Source organism: Tamandua tetradactyla, chromosome 15, assembly GCF_023851605.1.
Source record: "Tamandua tetradactyla isolate mTamTet1 chromosome 15, mTamTet1.pri, whole genome shotgun sequence".
Lineage (NCBI taxonomy): Eukaryota > Metazoa > Chordata > Mammalia > Pilosa > Myrmecophagidae > Tamandua > Tamandua tetradactyla.
Genome location: NC_135341.1, coordinates 66,224,941 through 66,235,837, shown reverse-complemented (window position 1 = coordinate 66,235,837; position 10,897 = coordinate 66,224,941). Strand labels below are relative to the sequence as shown.

Genomic DNA, 10,897 nt, shown 5'->3' with positions numbered 1-10,897 from the left:
CTAGTCATAGGAAAAAAAAATAAAAAGAAACTATTTTGGAGGAAGATCAGTCTCTGGAATTACTAATCAAAGGAAAAGATGGACAAAGATGTAAAGGAAACCAGGAAAACAATACATGAACAAAATGAAATTTCAATAATAAGATAGAAATTATAAAGAAGGACCAAATGAAAATTCTGGAGCTGAAAAGTACAATAATTGAAATGAAAAAATTCAGTACAGGGATTCAATGGCAGATTGGAGAGTCATAAGAAAGCAAACCTGAAGGTAAGACAATTAAAATTTTTCAATGTGAGGAACAGAAAGAAGAATGAAAAAAAATCAACAGACCCTGAGCATTCTGTGGTATATTGTCAAGCATACCAATATATGCTTCATAAGGAGTTCAGAAGGAGAAGAGAGAGTAATAGAGAAAGAAAAAAAAAATCAGAGAATTAAATGCTGAAACCTTTCCAAATCTGAGGAAAGAAGTAAATATACAAATCCAAGAAGCTCAGTGAATGTATCTCCACAGAGATACATCATAATCAAACAGTTGAATGCCAAGCACAAAGACAGAATCTTGGAATAAGAGAGAAGAGATGCATCACATGCAAGGGATCCTTAATAAGACAAACATTGGATTTATCATTAGAAACCATGTATCCTACAAAGCTGTGTAAGGACATGTTTAAGAAATGAAATAAAAAAAAACTTGTTGTTCAAGAATAATATATCTGGCAATGCTGTCCTTTAAAAATAATGGAACTTTTCTTGATAAACAAGTTGACAGAGTTCATTGCCATTAGGCCTGTCTTATAAGAAATGCTAAAGACATTCCTCTATGTTGAAAAGAAAGAACACTAGACAGTAATGCAAAGCCGTATGATGAAATAAGTACCTTTGCATAGGTAACTATATGGGTAATAGGAATGTATTATTGCATTTTTCATTTGTAATGGTGCCGTCTATGTTTTATATGGCATAAAATTCAAATACGTAAAAAATAAGTATATCCATTGTTACTGGCCATACATGTGTAAAGATGTAATTCATGACGAGAACAACATAGAGAGGAGGGACATAGCAGAATAGAATATATGCAGGGTATTGAAATTAAATTGGTATTAATATAAACTAAATTGTAATGGATTTAAGATAGTAAATATAATCAGCATGGTAACCATCAAGAATTAGAAGTGATTGAATGGCTTATTATAAAAGATCATCTAAAGAAAAAGGAAGGCAGTAAGGGGGAAAAAAGAGGGATAAAAAAGGTATAAGTATTAAAAAAAAACAAGTAGCAAGAGGGCAAAAGTAAGCCTTGCCTTATTGATAATTATCTTAAATGTAAATGGATTAAACTCTCCAAACAAAGGCAGAGATTGGTGGAATGGATAAAGAAGCATGAATCAATTATATTCTGTTTACAAGAGACTCATGTTAGAGTCAAATAAACAACAGGTTGAACATGAAAGGATGGAAAAAAATATTCCATTCAAACAGTAATCAAAAGAAAGCTGGGGTGTCTATAATAATATTGGACAAAATAAACTTTAAGTAAAAAAACTGCTGCAAGAGACAAGGAAAGCCATTATATTGAAAACAAAGGGTCAATTCAACAAGAAGATATAATTATAAACATATCTGCATCTCACAACAGGAATCCAAAATATATGGAGCAAACATTGACAGAAGTGAAGGGAGAAATTATTCTACAATAACAATTGGAGATTTCAATACACTTCTTTCATAATGGATATAATATCTAAACAGAAGCTCGTAAGGAAATAAAGGGCCTAAAAACACTATAAACTAACTAGATCTAATATACTTATATTGAACATCACCAAAGGACAGCAGAATAGACATTCTATTCAAGTTCACATGACCATTCTCCATGTAGACTCTATGTTGGGCACAAGAGAAGTCTCAATAAATTAAAAAAAAAAACCGAAATCATACAAAATTAAAGTATGTAAAACAAAATATTGATTGAAAACAAAATTCTATTTTCTTGATTAAAAAACTTTCCCTACAAATAATTCCAGTGTTTTACAGTTAAGAAGTCTTCTTCCAGTTAAGAAATCAGGTTCCATTTCTTTGACCATGATTGGTTTTATTCTGTGTTGTTGGTTCTTCAACACAGTCAAAATGATGAATCTCTAAAATCTCCAAAAATCTTAAGGTTCTATGATTATTTGAAGAGATAAAGGCAGTTGAGAACAAAAACCATATATTAAAAGGGGAATTACAAATGATTTATAAAATCATACCACTTAAGTGTCATAATTAAACTAAACAACATATTCTTGTTTTTCGATGGATTCTCTTACCACCTACCTAATGAGGTAGATATGGAATTATAACTCTAGAAGACTTTTAGGACAGACTTGCTCTCTCTAAATAGTGCCAGAACCAATATTAAGTACTAGAATTCTCTTTAGAAGTCATCTAATGGTGTATTTGGCAATCATTTCTCATCAAACTGCAAAGAAAATTAAAATCTGATCTATATTTCATGATGTTACAGTTGAAATATAACTAGTTAGCATAAAAACCTAGTTTAAGAAAATAAATAGAAATCAAAAGTTTATTTGATGAATGGTTCCAATTCGTTAAGTTTTAACAGTATTTATACAGAATAAAATGGGGGATGAATTTTTGGCCAATTTTTCAAAATCAATTTTTTTGAGGAAATAAAAGTAAACATCTAAATATTGCCCAGGTGTTTGTTCTCAAGGATTAAGACTCTGACTAAAGGAATCTGCCAACACTGAATTACTTATTCATTACTCTATTACATTGTGAAGACTTTTCACAATAGCCTTTTTTTTTAATGAAAAAAGTACAGTTTGGGGAAGACAAATCGAGCTGAACAATTTCACTAAAGTGAAAGTTTGTATAATCTATACAAACTCCTATGTAATTGGTAGAACTTAAAAAGCTTTTCTTGACTGACGAATATAAAAGAGACTAAAAGAAAAAAACAAAGATTCAGTAATTATTTATGAGGATATGACCTCAAGACTGCAACTCTAAGATGCCATCTTGAAGATCACTTTAAAATTAGTGTAAATTTGTGGATATCAAGAGTAAGTATTTATATAGTGAAATGGGGAAAATACTGTAAGATTTGATATTGGTTACTTGGAATAAAATTTCACAAGAACATGGTAAATGGGTTTTAAAATCAATGAAGTTAAAATTAAAAAAAAACCTATTAAATGATTTAAAATTGGCTCCAATGATGAAAAAGGCATTGTATTATAGGTGCATATGAAAGGTTTAAATAAAACTGTTTCGTGAATTAAGACTGGAGATGAAGTTGCAAGAAAATTCCATCCCTTCCCTGAAAGCTTATGAAAGAAAATTGGCCATACATTTTTGTATTCTCAGTCAAAGAAATAAGGAATTGGCTTCTTTTCAGCATCTATTTATATTTACTGCTTATATGGTTTAAGTTCTATCTATGTCAACATATTTATAGATATTCCAGATATGCTGCAATAAATCAAATTATCTCGTTCGTGAATTTATTCCTATTTTTAAGGACAAAGAAAGGTATATTTTACTGTAATGGCACAATATTAAATATATATATGGCATTTCACCTTTGAGAAAATTATAATAGATTAAAACATTCATCTACATCACTATAAAAATTGTAAATAGTCCATAATTAGCACTATAAAGTAGTAACATGAGAACAAATTTGCATGGATATTATTCTCCACTAGAGTGCAGTATGAATTTAAAATTAAAATTATAGTAGCTGGAGATTCCCATAATACTAGGCATAAAAATAACATTACTGTAATTTCATAAATATCTAATGGAACACATACATATTCTAGAATACAAACATATTCTAGCATAATATTCAGTTTTAATGCATGTATAGACAAAGCATATCTGATGAATTCCTTATAAATTCCTTATAAATTCACCAAAATCTAGTTATGAAATTCAGATATTAAAGACAATTTAACATCTGAAAAGCAGACTATCCAAATTGATCATCATATGTTATCATAAGTGTTTTATTAATCAGCAGCAATTATTTTTTATAGTCTCCTGAGTTAAATATCACTTTGGAGTAGTAAAAATAAGGAAATTTTAATTAGTAATACCTTACTTTTACAATAGGGAAATGATTTTGCATAATGTGCAGAGATTACAATAAGAAAAATCAAGATTAATGGATTGTATTTCAATTGCAGTTTTTATCACATCATGGTATCAAAGTAAATGTGTCAGTCTCAATAAGATTATGGTTTTCACAAGGTGATGGAACTCTTACTGAATATTTATGGATTTACATATAAAAATTTAACCTGGAGTGGCAAAATGACATAAAGAATTGTACTATATAACTCTTTTACATAGTAGGCTTTTAGAATTTTAAACTGAGAATGATTTCCATTCTGAGACCTCAGATAAAGGAAATTCTAGCTTGTTCCTCAAGTGTCTCACCATGAAATTGTGACTAGACTATTTTCCAGGCTCATAGCTTAATCCCAAAAATGAAAACAAAGGTGTCTTATTTAAAAAAAAAAATTCATCAACTAGAAAACATATTCAATTCATAAATCAGATACATTTTAAATTTCAATATAATAAATGACATCCCTTAAGTTTCCACCTTCTATGGCAAATTTGTATCACTGTTATTTATTATTTTTATTTTTGCTCAACAACATGCAGATATTTTCCTGTATTCTAATCTGATATTTTAATTTCAGGAATCTTCTTGAATCAGTCATGCCCTCAGGGCCCCTGGGAAAAATGTGAGCCCCTATAATTATGCCACCTAGCATCCTTACCACCCTACCAGGATGCTGAGCGTATGTGATGAATCATGCTCCTGAATCTCAGGCAAACTTTGTTTTTGAGGTTACTTTGAGCATTAAACTCTGTTCCCTTGAAAGTGCACCAAATATCTTTGAGCTTTCATCTCTACCCTACTTTGCATCCAAAACAGCTTATATCAAACTTATGAGTGGCCTGCCCCAGAAAAACACTTCCAAAGACTTAAATTAGAGAAAGAGAATATTACAGTTTACATATGGTAAAAAGTTATATCAAGTAAGAAACTAGGAGCCCTGAGATCTTTAGAAGGTGGTTCAGTATATTTTGAGTACTCTTTTTGTTCCAGCACTCTTTTAGGCACTCGGGGTTTCAGCATATTGCATGAACAAGCACCCCAACTCTCCTTGTAGTTTGAGAACAGGATGAAAATACAGGCTTTGGTAGGAATTTAGATACTTAGTTATATAATCAAGTAACAGTAAAATTGCAATTTATGACTTAGATTGGAGCTGGAAATTCACCAGATGGTTGCTTCAGTTGTTCCTTTATTTTAAGAAACAGCTTTGCTTTCTCTCTCATCAATAGTGCTTAAAGTCCCAGGATTTATTTTCTATTGATCCTGTCTTTTTAAAATACATTTTGGTGCTTTGGTGACTTCAGCTGTTGTACATATCTAATATTTCTGTAATACAGTCTTTCTCGTAAGATTACCTACATTCAGTCTTTCCCAAACCAATCTCTATAAATGACACAATTACTCTTAGTTTCAGGTTGCCTTTCACATTTCCTCTTTCACTATCAAAGGTGTAGAGCAGATACTACTGATGATTAAAAATACTTTTAGGCCACATGAAAATACTTACTCATATGAAGAAAATAATTCCTGAAAACTGTATACATTTTAACTGGGGCAGACATACTCTAGGATGGCCTTATGCTCCTCCCTCCTGGCATTCAAACATTTGTGCAGTTCCATCCCGTTGACTGTAACCAGAATCTGTCACTTGCTTCTACCAATAGAATAGGACAATGGTAATGAGCCCTACAAGATGACAGATATGTTATTATGTTACTTAAGATACAGCACACACCTTGTAAAGAGAGACTCTCCCCCCATTAGCTTTAAAGAAACTGCTAACTTGTGATGTCCCATATGGAGGAGGTCATACAAAAAGGATCTTGGGAAGCCTCTGGCCAACAAACAATGAGACACTGAGGCCCTGCTAGGAAACTGAATGCTGCCACCAACCGTGTGAGCGGGGCAGTGGTGCCCTCCACAGCGGAGCTTCAGATAAGTCCACAACCCTGGCCAATATTTTGACGGCAGCCTGGCGAAGGACACAGTTAAGCTATGTCTGGACTCTTTATTTTTTTTAATTTATTTATTAATTAAAAAAAATTTAACAAACCAAACAAAACATTAATATATATAATCAGTAATTCACAATATCATCACTTAGTTGCATATTCATCATTTCTTAGAACATTTGCATCAATTCAGAAAAAGAAATAAAAAGACAATAGAAAAAGAAATAAAACAATAACAGAAAAAAAAAGATTATACCTACCATACCCCTTACCCCTCGCTTTCATTGATCACTAGCATGTCTGCACTCCTGTCCCACAGAAAGCAAAATATAATAAAATGTTTGTTGTGTTAGTCCATTAAATTTTTGGTAATAGTGTTATACAGCAATGGATAACCTATGCCAATTAATACTTCTTCATTAATAAACAGTGAAAGTAGGAATTAACACCAATTTCTAAGGAATGTATGTGTTTGTCAGTATAAAGTTCCAGAACAGCTTACAACCTAAGCACATAAACATATTTCTTAAATGGGTTAATCATTCTAGTTGCTTCCCTAACCTGAAACACATTAAGCTTATTTGAATAAAAGAGATAGAAAAACAAATCAATTGCTTCCCCCCATGGATATCCAGATCACCCATTCCATACCCATGGCTGACATCCTAATTGATCATGACACCCTTTCCCTCAGAGAGTGGATTTGACTTCATGTTCTCCACATATCATTGTAGAAATACACAAATTACTCAGATTTGCCATGTAAGATGGACCTTATTTATTATACTATATCTAAAAGTTTTTTTCTATGTAAATGCAAAATAGGCAATAGAGTTGTTTCTGGAAAGGTCCACTAATGTAGTACACTAAAATCTGTCTTAAAAAAAGAAACTCATTTAAGAAAAAAAAAAAAACATGCAGCTATATAGTCATTTTTCATTTTGGTGCTATTTTTTTCTATTATCTGAACGAAAAGTGTCCTATCTGCTAAAACAATACTATATAATAGGTTGGTTTAACAACAGAAATTTATCAGTTCACAGTTTCAGAGGCTAGAAGATTTGCTTTCTCCTGTGTCAGTACCTACTGGCTGGACAGCAATCTTGGTTCCTTGGCGTTTCTATCACATGACAATGCATACGACAGCATCGTCTCCTTTCTCTTCCAGGTTCTGCTGACTTGCAGCTTGTGACTGTTCCCATGGCTGTTTCTTGTAGCCCTCTCTCTAAGGTCTCCATTAATAGGATTAAGGCCCATTCTGATTCAGATCCCCCAACCTCAACCAAAAATAACACCTTCAAAACGTCCTAGTTATAATGGGTTCACATCCACAGGAACAGATGAAGATAAAGAGCTCATTTTTTCTGGGGTACATAACTCCATCTATTGTACTGCTTATTAAGTTTATGAAACTTGTAATTCTAGACCTTTTACAAAGAATCAAATTTGAAAATGAGGTTGTTGAATTGTAGCAGCTATTGAAAATAAAATGCAACACAGGATGATAATTTCAAGACAGAAAATTTTTATTTTAATTAATTTTTTTATGCATAGACAGGCACCGGGAATATTTTAATTAATTTTAAGCAATAAATACAGTGGAGAATATTTTCTATATGTAGAAAACTTTAGTAAGCATATCATTATATTCACATTTCTCAAATGCATTATACTCAGATTTAACTCCTAATAGAGACATGATAGATACGAATACAGGTCTAAAAAGCAATGTAAAAGACTATTAAATGACGGAAAGAAGATTTATACATTTAAATGATTAGAAACTTGATTTCTTAGACCTGAAAAGAAGCCTAACAAGAACCTTATAATCATATTTTTTTTTTTGAGAAGGTGAAAAACTACTATTTTATTTCAAGACTCCTACATCCCACTTACATACAAATAAATGACAGGAGTGTATTTGCTGGTCACTGTTTGAGTTTTGGAATATAAATCCACACTGAAAACAGCTACAGATCATTAGGTATTAATCCATGCTAGCCCCAAAACTAATTTACCATCACAGTAAAAATGAGTCACATGCACATAAATGAATCTGCATTAACACTCAGATTAGGTTCGATGTCCTCACTCAGCAGTTTAATTTAGCTTTCAACTTTAACCATCTGATGTTGAACCCTTATTGGTTAAATGTGGACTGCCTAAACAGAGAACTATGTAGCAGAAAGTCAGACGGCTGGTCTTTATTTGGTAGTTTCAATGAAGGCGGCACTTTATACTTCAATCTGCAGGTAATAGTGACCATTCTACCCAGGCAGAATAACTAAGGACAATTATGAAAGTGCAAAGGAAACCAGAGCCATCCAATAAGACAAAAAAGCCCACATGAGCCGAGCTGCTGTGAGTTGGTATGCACCCTTATATTTTAGCAAGGGCAGGCAAGCCAACATTACTGTTGCACTTCTTATTTATTTGAACCAAGATTATGTCTTTCTTCTGAAAATCTTGCCAAGGAATGCCTTTCATTGCATCCAGTAAAATTTAAGGAATCAGTCCTAGTAACAAAATCACATTTAGAAGAAACATCATGCATGACACATTCAGAATCACTGTTTATTTTTTCTTTGTCTTTTTTCCCTGAATGCGTAGGTGTTTGGGTTTCTTGTGTTTCTTCTTTTGCACCAGACATGGACTGTTTGAAAACTATTTCATTAACTTCATCATTATCATTCACTTCAGCCACTTTAGATGTTCACCTCTCCCAAAATGTTGGTATGCAAACTGGTCTGTGTGCATGGCTATCCCCAGAGCTCTTAGGAGTGGGAGGAGTTCCTGAAACCTCTTGTTTCTTCTGGTTTGGGAAAACCTGGCTATTTGTAGATTTCTGAAGAACATTTTTGAAGCATTTCTTTTTTCTCTTTCCGTAAAATCATTGAAGGAAAATCATATTTTATTCCTTTTTGAGCTAATTTCTTCCCGAATAATTTCTCTTTATTTTTAAATCGCTTCTCCAGCTATAGTTTTTCTATAAAAGTGTCCATTTCTTTTTATGCCGTTTCACTGCTGGATGTGATGACTTTGCTTCTGGTACATCCTGGTCTCTGAAAAGTTCATTTACTTTTTCTGATGCGATAAATTCACGCTTCAAGAGCCTTTCACCAAAAAAGTAGTTGTTCATTGTTTTCAGCAACTATTTTGGCAACATCATCAGACTCGAACTCCACAAAGGCATAGTTTTTGCTTTTGCCAGTCGTCCTACTTCTGGACAGTCTGAGTCTTGTGACAGTGCCAAACTTGGGAGAAATATGCTTGGAGCTGGGGTTCGAAAAGAGCTCGAGGTATGTGGCCCACATAGATTCTCCAGGAGTTTAGTTGGTTCTTGCTGGCCGGTGGACCTGCATCCTCTGCTTCTGAAACTTGGCCTGCGTCTACGGGTCCAGCGACAAGAGTAGCCTGACCAGATCAGAAATCTCCGCAGTGTCCCAAATATACCAGCCCGCACGCTCCACGTGGGGCTCCTGGAACACCCCTTATAACCAACTTAGCATTACGGAGTATCATTAAACTGAAGGTGGTTTTCAGTTTCTGCCCATTTCTATCAGTAAAGGGAAAAGAATAAATGAATGCAAACTATGACATAAGTAATTTAGGTTGCAGAAAGTATTACCATTAAGGAAACTTCTGAGTTATGAAAGTTCCTTGGTTAGATGTTTTGTTTTGTTTTTCTTTCCTGTTTAATAATTTTTCATCCATCTGGCGTGGTTAAAATTAAATCCTTTTAAAGGTAAGAGGATAGAGTCTGCTTTCTCAAATGCTACTCTCACTGTAATCACATTTTAGCACCTAAGAATGAAATTTCAATAATCACAAAGATTGTTCGTGAAACAAATAGTACCTGATAAAAACATATTTGTATTCTATCCATAAACATATTATCATTTTTAAAAATAGTTCTAGTAAACTAATAAACTATACTCCCCCCTCCCCCTTGAATGTTGCTTTTTAAAATTGAAATGGAATTCTACAACATATTCTGTTTTAGGATTATTATAATTTTGAGAATTCTTTTTTTTAAATTCAGCTTTCAGCATCAAATACGTATCACTTTTTTAATATACAAGATTGTGAATTTAAAAAGAAATTTCCCATTTTTATTTAAGTTTTTTTAAGTTAAGCTTTTTTTTTAAGGTACAAAAACATAAGTTTCACTTTGTCAATATTTGAGTTTTAATCTACATATCAATTCCAATTCTCTAGTGAATTCAAAGATCACATTATTGTATTCTAATCATGAATTCAGAGTGGTGGAACAAAACACAAGGCTCAATACAATGTGCTCATCAGGGGGTGTAAGGGTGGTTCAGGGGTAGAATTCTCACCCACCATATGGGAGACTGGGGTTTGATTCCAGGCCCATGCACTCCCCCCCACCCCCCGCTAAAAAAAAAAAAAAATCAACCATGGTGCTGCAATAATACGATAGTCACATGGAAAAAGAATGAAATGTGACCGCCATCATATGCATACCAAAAAAAAAAAAGTACTGATCTCATCATTTTCCACCTGTGTGGTCTCCAGGAAAACCATCACCTCTGGCTTTGTTTCCATATTTGCGGAATAAGGGAAATGGGCAAAATGATCTCTCTTCTCCCCTAATACCACAAAACATATACCAGTTTGGGAAAAGTGATATTTTATACTCATGCTACCATTACTGACTACAACGGAGCATGGTATTTTGTCTTCAGAATGATGTTTTAAAATAATGTGATATTTGTTAGGATTTCCTGCATTGATAAAATCATATTCACATATTTTCTCATTTAATTGTCATATG

General features: G+C 33.0%; 1 pseudogene; it reads right to left on the bottom strand.

The window, feature by feature from the left end:
• Positions 1-8,524: 8,524 nt before the first annotated feature.
• LOC143656849 (MKI67 FHA domain-interacting nucleolar phosphoprotein pseudogene) lies at positions 8,525-10,668 on the bottom strand (annotated as a pseudogene).
• Between the last annotated feature and the right edge of the window lie 229 nt (positions 10,669-10,897).